The 16,686-nt window shown below is 26.6% G+C and overlaps 1 pseudogene; it reads left to right on the top strand.

Annotated features, from left to right (window-relative positions):
• Nucleotides 1-9,104: 9,104 nt before the first annotated feature.
• LOC131695368 (salivary glue protein Sgs-3-like) lies at nucleotides 9,105-9,781 on the top strand (annotated as a pseudogene).
• Nucleotides 9,782-16,686: the final 6,905 nt, after the last annotated feature.

Genomic DNA, 16,686 nt, shown 5'->3' with positions numbered 1-16,686 from the left:
TGAAATGAATGAAATGAATGAAATGAATGAAATGAATGAAATGAATGAAATGAATGAAATGAATGAAATGAATGAAATGAATGAAATGAATGAAATGAATGAAATGAATGAAATGAATGAAATGAATGAAATGAATGAAATGAATGAAATGAATGAAATGAATGAAATGAATGAAATGAATGAAATGAATGAAATGAATGAAATGAATGAAATGAATGAAATGAATGAAATGAATGAAATGAATGAAATGAATGAAATGAATGAAATGAATGAAATGAATGAAATGAATGAAATGAATGAAATGAATGAAATGAATGAAATGAATGAAATGAATGAAATGAATGAAATGAATGAAATGAATGAAATGAATGAAATGAATGAAATGAATGAAATGAATGAAATGAATGAAATGAATGAAATGAATGAAATGAATGAAATGAATGAAATGAATGAAATGAATGAAATGAATGAAATGAATGAAATGAATGAAATGAATGAAATGAATGAAATGAATGAAATGAATGAAATGAATGAAATGAATGAAATGAATGAAATGAATGAAATGAATGAAATGAATGAAATGAATGAAATGAATGAAATGAATGAAATGAATGAAATGAATGAAATGAATGAAATGAATGAAATGAATGAAATGAATGAAATGAATGAAATGAATGAAATGAATGAAATGAATGAAATGAATGAAATGAATGAAATGAATGAAATGAATGAAATGAATGAAATGAATGAAATGAATGAAATGAATGAAATGAATGAAATGAATGAAATGAATGAAATGAATGAAATGAATGAAATGAATGAAATGAATGAAATGAATGAAATGAATGAAATGAATGAAATGAATGAAATGAATGAAATGAATGAAATGAATGAAATGAATGAAATGAATGAAATGAATGAAATGAATGAAATGAATGAAATGAATGAAATGAATGAAATGAATGAAATGAATGAAATGAATGAAATGAATGAAATGAATGAAATGAATGAAATGAATGAAATGAATGAAATGAATGAAATGAATGAAATGAATGAAATGAATGAAATGAATGAAATGAATGAAATGAATGAAATGAATGAAATGAATGAAATGAATGAAATGAATGAAATGAATGAAATGAATGAAATGAATGAAATGAATGAAATGAATGAAATGAATGAAATGAATGAAATGAATGAAATGAATGAAATGAATGAAATGAATGAAATGAATGAAATGAATGAAATGAATGAAATGAATGAAATGAATGAAATGAATGAAATGAATGAAATGAATGAAATGAATGAAATGAATGAAATGAATGAAATGAATGAAATGAATGAAATGAATGAAATGAATGAAATGAATGAAATGAATGAAATGAATGAAATGAATGAAATGAATGAAATGAATGAAATGAATGAAATGAATGAAATGAATGAAATGAATGAAATGAATGAAATGAATGAAATGAATGAAATGAATGAAATGAATGAAATGAATGAAATGAATGAAATGAATGAAATGAATGAAATGAATGAAATGAATGAAATGAATGAAATGAATGAAATGAATGAAATGAATGAAATGAATGAAATGAATGAAATGAATGAAATGAATGAAATGAATGAAATGAATGAAATGAATGAAATGAATGAAATGAATGAAATGAATGAAATGAATGAAATGAATGAAATGAATGAAATGAATGAAATGAATGAAATGAATGAAATGAATGAAATGAATGAAATGAATGAAATGAATGAAATGAATGAAATGAATGAAATGAATGAAATGAATGAAATGAATGAAATGAATGAAATGAATGAAATGAATGAAATGAATGAAATGAATGAAATGAATGAAATGAATGAAATGAATGAAATGAATGAAATGAATGAAATGAATGAAATGAATGAAATGAATGAAATGAATGAAATGAATGAAATGAATGAAATGAATGAAATGAATGAAATGAATGAAATGAATGAAATGAATGAAATGAATGAAATGAATGAAATGAATGAAATGAATGAAATGAATGAAATGAATGAAATGAATGAAATGAATGAAATGAATGAAATGAATGAAATGAATGAAATGAATGAAATGAATGAAATGAATGAAATGAATGAAATGAATGAAATGAATGAAATGAATGAAATGAATGAAATGAATGAAATGAATGAAATGAATGAAATGAATGAAATGAATGAATGAATGAATGAAATGAATGAAATGAATGAAATGAATGAAATGAATGAAATGAATGAAATGAATGAAATGAATGAAATGAATGAAATGAATGAAATGAATGAAATGAATGAAATGAATGAAATGAATGAAATGAATGAAATGAATGAAATGAATGAAATGAATGAATGAATGAAATGAATGAAATGAATGAAATGAATGAAATGAATGAAATGAATGAAATGAATGAAATGAATGAAATGAATGAAATGAATGAAATGAATGAAATGAATGAAATGAATGAAATGAATGAAATGAATGAAATGAATGAAATGAATGAAATGAATGAAATGAATGAAATGAATGAAATGAATGAAATGAATGAAATGAATGAAATGAATGAAATGAATGAAATGAATGAAATGAATGAAATGAATGAAATGAATGAAATGAATGAAATGAATGAAATGAATGAAATGAATGAAATGAATGAAATGAATGAAATGAATGAAATGAATGAAATGAATGAAATGAATGAAATGAATGAAATGAATGAATGAATGAATGAAATGAATGAAATGAATGAAATGAATGAAATGAATGAAATGAATGAAATGAATGAAATGAATGAAATGAATGAAATGAATGAAATGAACTGAAATGAATGAAATGAACGAAATGAATGAAATGAACGAAATGAATGAAATGAACGAAATGAATGAAATGAACGAAATGAATGAAATGAACTGAAATGAATGAAATGAACTGAAATGAATGAAATGAACGAAATGAATGAAATGAACGAAATGAATGAAATGAACGAAATGAATGAAATGAACGAAATGAATGAAATGAACGAAATGAATGAAATGAACGAAATGAATGAAATGAAAGAAATGAATGAAATGAATGAAATGAATGAAATGAACTGAAATGAATGAAATGAACTGAAATGAATGAAATGAATGAAATGAATGAAATGAATGAAAGATGAAATGAATGAAATGAATGAAATGAATGAAATGAATGAAATGAATGAAATGAATGAAATGAATGAAATGAATGAAATGAATGAAATGAATGAAATGAATGAAATGAATGAAATGAATGAAATGAATGAAATGAATGAAATGAATGAAATGAATGAAATGAATGAAATGAATGAAATGAATGAAATGAATGAAATGAATGAAATGAATGAAATGAATGAAATGAATGAAATGAATGAAATGAATGAAATGAATGAAATGAATGAAATGAATGAAATGAATGAAATGAATGAAATGAATGAAATGAATGAAATGAATGAAATGAATGAAATGAATGAAATGAATGAAATGAATGAAATGAATGAAATGAATGAAATGAATGAAATGAATGAAATGAATGAAATGAATGAAATGAATGAAATGAATGAAATGAATGAAATGAATGAAATGAATGAAATGAATGAAATGAATGAAATGAATGAAATGAATGAAATGAATGAAATGAATGAAATGAATGAAATGAATGAAATGAATGAAATGAATGAAATGAATGAAATGAATGAAATGAATGAAATGAATGAAATGAATGAAATGAATGAAATGAATGAAATGAATGAAATGAATGAAATGAATGAAATGAATGAAATGAATGAAATGAATGAAATGAATGAATGAAATGAATGAAATGAATGAAATGAATGAAATGAATGAAATGAATGAAATGAATGAAATGAATGAAATGAATGAAATGAATGAAATGAATGAAATGAATGAAATGAATGAAATGAATGAAATGAATGAAATGAATGAAATGAATGAAATGAATGAAATGAATGAAATGAATGAAATGAATGAAATGAATGAAATGAATGAAATGAATGAAATGAATGAAATGAATGAAATGAATGAAATGAATGAAATGAATGAAATGAATGAAATGAATGAAATGAATGAAATGAATGAAATGAATGAAATGAATGAAATGAATGAAATGAATGAAATGAATGAAATGAATGAAATGAATGAAATGAATGAAATGAATGAAATGAATGAAATGAATGAAATGAATGAAATGAATGAAATGAATGAAATGAATGAAATGAATGAAATGAATGAAATGAATGAAATGAATGAAATGAATGAAATGAATGAAATGAATGAAATGAATGAAATGAATGAAATGAATGAAATGAATGAAATGAATGAAATGAATGAAATGAATGAAATGAATGAAATGAATGAAATGAATGAAATGAATGAAATGAATGAAATGAATGAAATGAATGAAATGAATGAAATGAATGAAATGAATGAAATGAATGAAATGAATGAAATGAATGAAATGAATGAAATGAATGAAATGAATGAAATGAATGAAATGAATGAAATGAATGAAATGAATGAAATGAATGAAATGAATGAAATGAATGAAATGAATGAAATGAATGAAATGAATGAAATGAATGAAATGAATGAAATGAATGAAATGAATGAAATGAATGAAATGAATGAAATGAATGAAATGAATGAATGAATGAAATGAATGAAATGAATGAAATGAATGAAATGAATGAAATGAATGAAATGAATGAAATGAATGAAATGAATGAAATGAATGAAATGAATGAAATGAATGAAATGAATGAAATGAATGAAATGAATGAAATGAATGAAATGAATGAAATGAATGAAATGAATGAAATGAATGAAATGAATGAAATGAATGAAATGAATGAAATGAATGAAATGAATGAAATGAATGAAATGAATGAAATGAATGAAATGAATGAAATGAATGAATGAATGAAATGAATGAAATGAATGAAATGAATGAAATGAATGAAATGAATGAAATGAATGAAATGAATGAAATGAATGAAATGAATGAAATGAATGAAATGAATGAAATGAATGAAATGAATGAAATGAATGAAATGAATGAAATGAATGAAATGAATGAAATGAATGAAATGAATGAAATGAATGAAATGAATGAAATGAATGAAATGAATGAAATGAATGAAATGAATGAATGAATGAAATGAATGAAATGAATGAAATGAATGAAATGAATGAAATGAATGAAATGAATGAAATGAATGAAATGAATGAAATGAATGAATGAATGAAATGAATGAAATGAATGAAATGAATGAAATGAATGAAATGAATGAAATGAATGAAATGAATGAAATGAATGAAATGAATGAAATGAATGAAATGAATGAAATGAATGAAATGAATGAAATGAATGAAATGAATGAAATGAATGAATGAATGAAATGAATGAAATGAATGAAATGAATGAAATGAATGAAATGAAATGAAATGAATGAAATGAATGAAATGAATGAAATGAATGAAATGAATGAAATGAATGAAATGAATGAAATGAATGAAATGAATGAAATGAATGAAATGAATGAAATGAATGAAATGAATGAAATGAATGAAATGAATGAAATGAATGAAATGAATGAAATGAATGAAATGAATGAAATGAATGAAATGAATGAAATGAATGAAATGAATGAAATGAATGAAATGAATGAATGAATGAAATGAATGAAATGAATGAAATGAATGAAATGAATGAAATGAATGAAATGAATGAAATGAATGAAATGAATGAAATGAATGAAATGAATGAATGAATGAATGAATGAAATGAATGAATGAATGAAATGAATGAAATGAATGAAATGAATGAAATGAATGAAATGAATGAAATGAATGAAATGAATGAAATGAATGAAATGAATGAAATGAATGAAATGAATGAAATGAATGAAATGAATGAAATGAATGAAATGAATGAAATGAATGAAATGAATGAAATGAATGAAATGAATGAAATGAATGAAATGAATGAAATGAATGAAATGAATGAAATGAATGAAATGAATGAAATGAATGAAATGAATGAAATGAATGAAATGAATGAAATGAATGAAATGAATGAAATGAATGAAATGAATGAAATGAATGAAATGAATGAATGAATGAATGAAATGAATGAAATGAATGAATGAATGAAATGAATGAAATGAATGAAATGAATGAAATGAATGAATGAATGAAATGAATGAAATGAATGAAATGAATGAAATGAATGAATGAATGAATGAATGAATGAATGAAATGAATGAAATGAATGAAATGAATGAAATGAATGAAATGAATGAAATGAATGAAATGAATGAAATGAATGAAATGAATGAAATGAATGAATGAATGAAATGAATGAAATGAATGAAATGAATGAAATGAATGAAATGAATGAAATGAATGAAATGAATGAAATGAATGAAATGAATGAAATGAATGAAATGAATGAAATGAATGAAATGAATGAAATGAATGAAATGAATGAAATGAATGAAATGAATGAAATGAATGAAATGAATGAAATGAATGAAATGAATGAAATGAATGAAATGAATGAAATGAATGAAATGAATGAAATGAATGAAATGAATGAAATGAATGAAATGAATGAAATGAATGAAATGAATGAAATGAATGAAATGAATGAAATGAATGAAATGAATGAAATGAATGAAATGAATGAAATGAATGAAATGAATGAATGAATGAAATGAATGAAATGAATGAAATGAATGAAATGAATGAAATGAATGAAATGAATGAATGAATGAAATGAATGAAATGAATGAAATGAATGAAATGAATGAAATGAATGAAATGAATGAAATGAATGAAATGAATGAATGAATGAAATGAATGAAATGAATGAAATGAATGAAATGAATGAAATGAATGAAATGAATGAAATGAATGAAATGAATGAAATGAATGAAATGAATGAAATGAATGAAATGAATGAAATGAATGAAATGAATGAAATGAATGAATGAATGAAATGAATGAAATGAATGAAATGAATGAAATGAATGAAATGAATGAAATGAATGAAATGAATGAAATGAATGAAATGAATGAAATGAATGAAATGAATGAAATGAATGAAATGAATGAAATGAATGAAATGAATGAAATGAATGAAATGAATGAAATGAATGAAATGAATGAAATGAATGAAATGAATGAATGAATGAAATGAATGAACTGAATGAAATGAATGAAATGAATGAAATGAATGAAATGAATGACATGAATGAATATGAATGAAATGAATGAAATGCAATGAATGAAATCCATCCCAATCCATCCCATCATCCATCCATCCAATCATCCCATCCATCCCATCCATCAACATCCATCCTCCATCACATCCCATCCATCACATCCATCCCATCCATCCATCCATCCATCCATCACCATCCATCCCATCCATCCCATCACAATCCACATCCATCCACATCATCCATAACATCCATCCATCCCATCCATCCCATCCAATCCACCATCCATCCATCCATCCCATCCAATCCCATCCATCCCATCCATCCACATCCATCCAATCCATCCCATCATCCCATCCATCACCATCCATCCATCCATCCCATCCATCCCATCCATCCAATCCATCACCATCCATCACATCCATCCCATCCATCACCATCCATCCACATCCATCCCCATCCATCCCATCCATCCCATCCATCCCCATCCATCCCATCCATCCCATCATCCCATCCATCCCATCCATCCCATCCATCCCATCCATCCCATCCATCCCATCCATCCCATCCATCCCATCCACCATCCCATCACCATCCATCCATCCATCCCATCCAACCATCCATCCCATCCATCCCATCCATCCCATCATCCCATCCATCCCATCCATCCCATCCATCCCATCCATCCATCCATCCCATCCATCCCATCCATCCCATCCCATCCATCCCATCCATCCCATCCAACCATCCATCCCATCCATCCCATCCATCCCATCCATCCCAATCCATCCCATCCATCCCAATCCCATCACCCCAACATATATACAACCAACACAAACAAACACCCCCTAATAAATAATCTCTCTCACCCCCCTCAAATCTAACCCAAACAACAAACCAACAAACACCCAAACCAACAAACCCAACCAACCAACAAACCAACAACAACAAACCAACCAAACCAAACAAACCAACAAACAACCCAAACCAACAAACCAACAAACAACCCCAAACCAACCCAAACCAACAAACAACAAACAACCAAACAACCAAACCAACCAAACAACCCAACAAACAAACAACCAAACAACCCAAACAACACAAACCAACCAAACAACCAAACAACCAACAACAAACCCAAAACCCAACAAACCAAACCAACAAACAACAAACAACCAAACCAACCCAAACCAACCAAACAACAAACAACCCAAACCAACCAAACCCAACCCAAACAACAAACAACCCCAAACCAACAAACCAACCAACAAACAAACAACCAAACAACAAACAACAACAACAACCCAACCAAACCAACAACCAACCAACCAACAAACCCAACAAACCAACCCAACCAACCAAACAACAAACAACCAACCCAAACAACCAACCAAACAAACAAACCAACAAACCCCAACAACCAAACCAACCAAACAACCCAAACCAACCAAACAACAAACAACCAAACAACAAACAACAAACCAACCAACCAACAAACCCAACCAAACCCAACCAAAACAACCAACAACCAACAAACAACCCAAACCAACAAACAACAAACCCAACCAAACAACAAACCAACCAAACCCCCAAACCAACAAACCAACCCAAACCAACAAACAACCAAACACCAACCCAAACCAACCAAACCAACCAAACAACAAACCAACAAACCAACAAACCAACCAAACAACCCAAACCAACAAACAACCAACCAACAAACCAACCCAACCAAACCAACAAACCAACCAAACCCAACCAACAACCAAACAACAAACAACCAAACCAACCAAACCAACAAACAACCAAACAACAAACAACAAACCAACAAACAACAAACAACAAACAACCAAACCAAACAACCAAACAACAACAACAAACCAACCAAACAACCAAACCCAACAAACCAACAAACCAACAAACAACAACCAAACAACAAACAACCAAACAAACCAACCAACCAAACAACAAACCAACAAACCAACAAACAACAAACCCAAACAACAAACCAACCAAACCAACAAACAACCCAAACCAACAAACAACCAAACCAACCAAACCAAACCAACAAACCAACCAAACAACAAACACAAACCAACCAAACAACCAAACCCAACCAAACAACCAAACCAACAAACAAAAACAAACAAACCAACAAACCAACCCCAAACAACAAACAACCAAACAACAAACCAACCAAACCAACAAACCAACCAACAACCAAACCAACAAACCACAAACCAACAACCAACAAACCAACCAAACCCAACCAACAAACCAAACCAACAAACAACAAACCAAACAAACCAAACCAAACCAACAAACAACAAAACAACCAACAAAACCAAACAAACCAACCAAACAACCAACCAAACCAACAAACCAACAAACCAAACCAAACAACAACAACCAAACCAACCAAACAACCAAAACCAAACAAACAACAACCAAACCAACAAACCAACCAAACAACAAACAACAAACCAACCAAACCAACCAAAACAACAAACAACCAAACCAACCAAACAACCAAACAAACCAAACAACCAAACCAAACCAACAAACCAACAAACCAACAAACAAACAACAAACAAAAACAAACAAACCAAACAAACCAACAAACCAACCAAACAACAACCAAACAACAAACCAACAAACACAAACAACAAACCAACCAAACCAACAAACAACCAAACCAACAAACCAACCAACCAAACAACAACCAACCAACAAACAACCAAACCAACCAAAACCAAAAACCAAACCAAACAACAAACAAACAAACCAACAAAACAAAACAACCAAAACAAACAAACCAACCAAACACAAACAAACAAACCAACCAAACAAACCAAACCAAACAAACAACAAACAACAAACCAAACAACAAAACAACCAAACAACCAAACCAACAAACAAACAAACCAAACAAACCAACAAAACAACCAAACCAACAAACCATCCAAACCAACAAACCAACCAAACAACAAACCAACCAAACCAAACAAAACAAACCAAACCTACAATACAACAAACCAACAAACCAAACAACAAAACCCAACCAAACAACCAAACATACAAACCAAACAAACAACAAACAAACAAACCAAACCATACAAACAAAACAAACAAAACCAAACAAACCAACCAAAACAACCAAACAAAACCAACAAACCAACATAACAACCAACAAACCAACAAACAAACAAACCAAACAACAAACAAACAAACATACCAAACAACCAAACATACAAACATACCAAACCAATCAAACAAACAACATACAACCAAACCAATCAAACCAACAAAACCAATCAAACAACAATACATACCAAACAACAAACAACCTAACATACAACAAACCAACAATCATACAAATCAAACAAACCAAACATCATAACAAACAAAACATAACCAATCATACCAATCAAACATAACATCAATCATACATACATCAAACATACATACATACCATTCAACATAACAATCAAATCCATCATATACATACAAACATACCAATCAACAAATACAATCAAAACTATCAATTCAATCATTACATCAACATAACATTCATACAATCCAAACATATCCAAACAAACAATACAAACATACAAACATAACCTATCATTCATTCCAATCAAACATTCAAACAAATCAATAAATACAACTTCAATCAATCCATTCAAATCAAACAAATAACAAACCAAACAAACATACAACAACCAATCAAACATAATCAAATCAATCATAACAATCATTTCAATCATTTCATTCATATCATTCAATTCAATCATTACATTCATTTCATTCATTTCATTCATTTCATTCAATCATTCATTACATTCATTTCATTCATTTCATTCATTTCATTCATAACATCATTCAATCATTTCATACATTTCATTTCATACATTCATTCATCATTCAATCATTCATACAATCATCATTCAATACATTCATTACATTCATTCATTCATTTCAATCATCATTCAAACAACATACATTCAATTCAATTCATTCATTCATTCATTTCATTCATAATTCATTCATTTCATTCATTTCATCATTACATTCATTTCATTCATTTCATTCATTTCATTCATTTCAATCATTTCATTCAATTCATCATTTCAATCATTCATTCATTCATTCATTTCATTCATTTCATTCCATTCATATCATTCATTTCATTCATTTCATTCATTCATTCATTTCAATTCAATCATTTCATTCATTCAATCATATCATTCATTTCATTCATTTCATTCATTTCATTCATTCATCATTCATTCATTCATTTCAATCATTTCATCAATTCATACATTTCATTCATTTCATTCATTTCATTCATTTCATTCAATTCATTCATTTCATTCATTTCATTCATTTCATTCAATTCATCATTTCATTCATTTCATTCATTTCATTCATTTCATTCATTTCATTCATTTCATTCATTTCATTCATTTCATTCATTTCATTCATTTCATTCATATCATTCATTCATTTCATTCATTTCATTCATTTCATTCATTTCATTCATTTCATTCATTTCATTCATTTCATTCATTTCATTCATTTCATTCATTTCATTCATTTCATTCATTTCATTCATTTCATTCATTTCATTCATTCATCATTTCATTCATTTCATTCATTTCATTCATTTCATTCATTTCATTCATTTCATTCATTTCATTCATTTCATTCATTTCATTCATTTCATTCATTTCATTCATTTCATTCATTTCATTCATTTCATTCATTTCATTCATTTCATTCATTTCATTCATTTCATTCATTTCATTCATTTCATTCATTTCATTCATTTCATTCATTTCATTCATTTCATTCATTTCATTCATTTCATTCATTTCATTCATTTCATTCATTTCATTCATTTCATTCATTTCATTCATTTCATTCATTTCATTCATTTCATTCATTTCATTCATTCATTCATTTCATTCATTTCATTCATTTCATTCATTTCATTCATTTCATTCATTTCATTCATTTCATTCATTTCATTCATATTTCATTCATTTCATTCATTTCATTCATTTCATTCATTTCATTCATTTCATTCATTTCATTCATTTCATTCATTTCATTCATTTCATTCATTTCATTCATTTCATTCATTTCATTCATTTCATTCATTTCATTCATTTCATTCATTTCATTCATTTCATTCATTTCATTCATTTCATTCATTTCATTCATTTCATTCATTTCATTCATTTCATTCATTTCATTCATTTCATTCATTTCATTCATTTCATTCATTTCATTCATTTCATTCATTTCATTCATTTCATTCATTTCATTCATTTCATTCATTTCATTCATTTCATTCATTTCATTCATTTCATTCATTTCATTCATTTCATTCATTTCATTCATTTCATTCATTTCATTCATTTCATTCATTTCGTTCATTTCATTCATTTCGTTCATTTCATTCATTTCGTTCATTTCATTCATTTCGTTCATTTCATTCATTTCGTTCATTTCATTCATTTCGTTCATTTCATTCATTTCGTTCATTTCATTCATTTCGTTCATTTCATTCATTTCGTTCATTTCATTCATTTCGTTCATTTCATTCATTTCGTTCATTTCATTCATTTCGTTCATTTCATTCATTTCGTTCATTTCATTCATTTCGTTCATTTCATTCATTTCGTTCATTTCATTCATTTCGTTCATTTCATTCATTTCGTTCATTTCATCATTCATCATTCATTCATTCATCATTCATTCATTTCATTCATTTCATCATTTCATTCAATTCAATCAATTCATTCAATCATCAACAATCATTCCATACATCATTACATTCATTCATCAAACATCAATCATACATACATTCAATTCATTCAATACATTCATTCATCATTCATTCATTCCATACATTCATCATTCATTCAATACATTCATTACATCATTTCAAACAATCATACATAAACAATTCATTCATATCAAACATTCAATCAATACATTCAATCATTCATTCATTCATATCATTTCAACAAAACATACAAACATCCTTACATAACCAACAATACATTCAATCAATCAACAATCAACATTCATACCAAACAACATAACATACAAACCATCAATCATTCATACATTCATAACAATCATACAATCATTTCATTCATTAACATACAAACAATCAATCATTCAATCAATTCAATTCATTCAATTCAATCCATTCAACATTCAAACATTCATACAACAAACCAAACAAACCAAACAACAAAATCCAAACCAAACAACATACATTCAATCATTCAATTCATTCATTTCAAACAATCATCATTCATTCATTCATTCAATTCCTTCAATTCATTCAACATTCATATCAACATTCATTCATTCATTTCAACAAACAATCCATACAACAATCCAAACCAACAATCATTCAAACATTCATTTCATTCATTTCATTCAATTCATATCATTCATTCAATTCATATCATCATACAAACATTCAATCAACATTCCATCATACAATCCATACATCATTTCATTCATATACATTCATATCATTCATTTCATTCCATTCATTCATTCATTCATTTCAATCATTTCATTCATTTCATTCAATTCATTCAAATCATTCATTCATTACATTTCATTCATCATTCATTCAATCATTTCATCATTTCAATTCATTTCATTCATTTCATTCATTCATTCATTTCATTCATTTCATTCATTACATTCATTTCATCATTTCATTCATTTCAATCATTTCATTCATTTCATTCATTTCATTCATATCATTCATTACATTCATTTCATTCATTTCATTCATTTCATTCATTCATTCCTTCATTTCATTCATTCATTCATTTCATTCATTTCATTCATTTCATTCATTTCATCATTCATTCATTTCATTCATTCATTCATTTCATTCATTTCATACATTCATTCATTTCATTCATTTCATTCATTTCATTCATTTCATTCATATCATTCATTTCATTCATTTCATTCATTTCATTCATTTCATTCATTTCATTCATTTCATTCATTTCATTCATTTCATTCATTTCATTCATTTCATTCATTTCATTCATTTCATTCATTTCATTCATTTCATTCATCATTTCATTCATTTCATTCATATCATTCATTTCATTCATTTCATTCATTTCATTCATTTCATTCATTTCATTCATTTCATTCATTTCATTCATTTCATTCATTTCATTCATTTCATTCATTTCATTCATTTCATTCATTTCATTCATTTCATTCATTTCATTCATTTCATTCATTTCATTCATTTCATTCATTTCATTCATATCATTCATTTCATTCATTTCATTCATTTCATTCATTTCATTCATTTCATTCATTTCATTCATTTCATTCATTTCATTCATTTCATTCATTTCATTCATTTCATTCATATCATTCATTACATTCATTTCATTCATTTCATTCATTTCATTCATTTCATTCATTTCATTCATTTCATTCATTTCATTCATTTCATTCATTTCATTCATTTCATTCATTTCATTCATTTCATTCATTTCATTCATTTCATTCATTTCATTCATTTCATTCATTTCATTCATTTCATTCATTTCATTCATTTCATTCATTTCATTCATTTCATTCATTTCATTCATTTCATTCATTTCATTCATTTCATTCATTTCATTCATTTCATTCATTTCATTCATTTCATTCATTTCATTCATTTCATTCATTTCATTCATTTCATTCATTTCATTCATTTCATTCATTTCATTCATTTCATTCATTTCATTCATTTCATTCATTTCATTCATTTCATTCATTTCATTCATTTCATTCATTTCATTCATTTCATTCATTTCATTCATTTCATTCATTTCATTCATTTCATTCATTTCATTCATTTCATTCATTTCATTCATTTCATTCATTTCATTCATTTCATTCATTTCATTCATTTCATTCATTTCATTCATTTCATTCATTTCATTCATTTCATTCATTTCATTCATTTCATTCATTTCATTCATTTCATTCATTTCATTCATTTCATTCATTTCATTCATTTCATTCATTTCATTCATTTCATTCATTTCATTCATTTCATTCATTTCATTCATTTCATTCATTTCATTCATTTCATTCATTTCATTCATTTCATTCATTTCATTCATTTCATTCATTTCATTCATTTCATTCATTTCATTCATTTCATTCATTTCATTCATTTCATTCATTTCATTCATTTCATTCATTTCATTCATTTCATTCATTTCATTCATTTCATTCATTTCATTCATTTCATTCATTTCATTCATTTCATTCATTTCATTCATTTCATTCATTTCATTCATTTCATTCATTTCATTCATTTCATTCATTTCATTCATTTCATTCATTTCATTCATTTCATTCATTTCATTCATTTCATTCATTTCATTCATTTCATTCATTTCATTCATTTCATTCATTTCATTCATTTCATTCATTTCATTCATTTCATTCATTTCATTCATTTCATTCATTTCATTCATTTCATTCATTTCATTCATTTCATTCATTTCATTCATTTCATTCATTTCATTCATTTCATTCATTTCATTCATTTCATTCATTTCATTCATTTCATTCATTTCATTCATTTCATTCATTTCATTCATTTCATTCATTTCATTCATTTCATTCATTTCATTCATTTCATTCATTTCATTCATTTCATTCATTTCATTCATTTCATTCATTTCATTCATTTCATTCATTTCATTCATTTCATTCATTTCATTCATTTCATTCATTTCATTCATTTCATTCATTTCATTCATTTCATTCATTTCATTCATTTCATTCATTTCATTCATTTCATTCATTTCATTCATTTCATTCATTTCATTCATTTCATTCATTTCATTCATTTCATTCATTTCATTCATTTCATTCATTTCATTCATTTCATTCATTTCATTCATTTCATTCATTTCATTCATTTCATTCATTTCATTCATTTCATTCATTTCATTCATTTCATTCATTTCATTCATTTCATTCATTTCATTCATTTCATTCATTTCATTCATTTCATTCATTTCATTCATTTCATTCATTTCATTCATTTCATTCATTTCATTCATTTCATTCATTTCATTCATTTCATTCATTTCATTCATTTCATTCATTTCATTCATTTCGTTCATTTCATTCATTTCGTTCATTTCATTCATTTCGTTCATTTCGTTCATTTCATTCATTTCGTTCATTTCGTTCATTTCGTTCATTTCGTTCATTTCGTTCATTTCATTCATTTCATTCATTTCATTCATTTCATTCATTTCATTCATTTCATTCATTTCATTCATTTCATTCATTTCATTCATTTCATTCATTTCATTCATTT

The sequence above is a fragment of the Topomyia yanbarensis genome, unplaced genomic scaffold, assembly GCF_030247195.1.
Source record: "Topomyia yanbarensis strain Yona2022 unplaced genomic scaffold, ASM3024719v1 HiC_scaffold_398, whole genome shotgun sequence".
Lineage (NCBI taxonomy): Eukaryota > Metazoa > Arthropoda > Insecta > Diptera > Culicidae > Topomyia > Topomyia yanbarensis.
The sequence above is the reverse complement of the archived record's forward strand: the minus strand, read 5'-3'. Positions and strand labels throughout refer to the sequence as shown.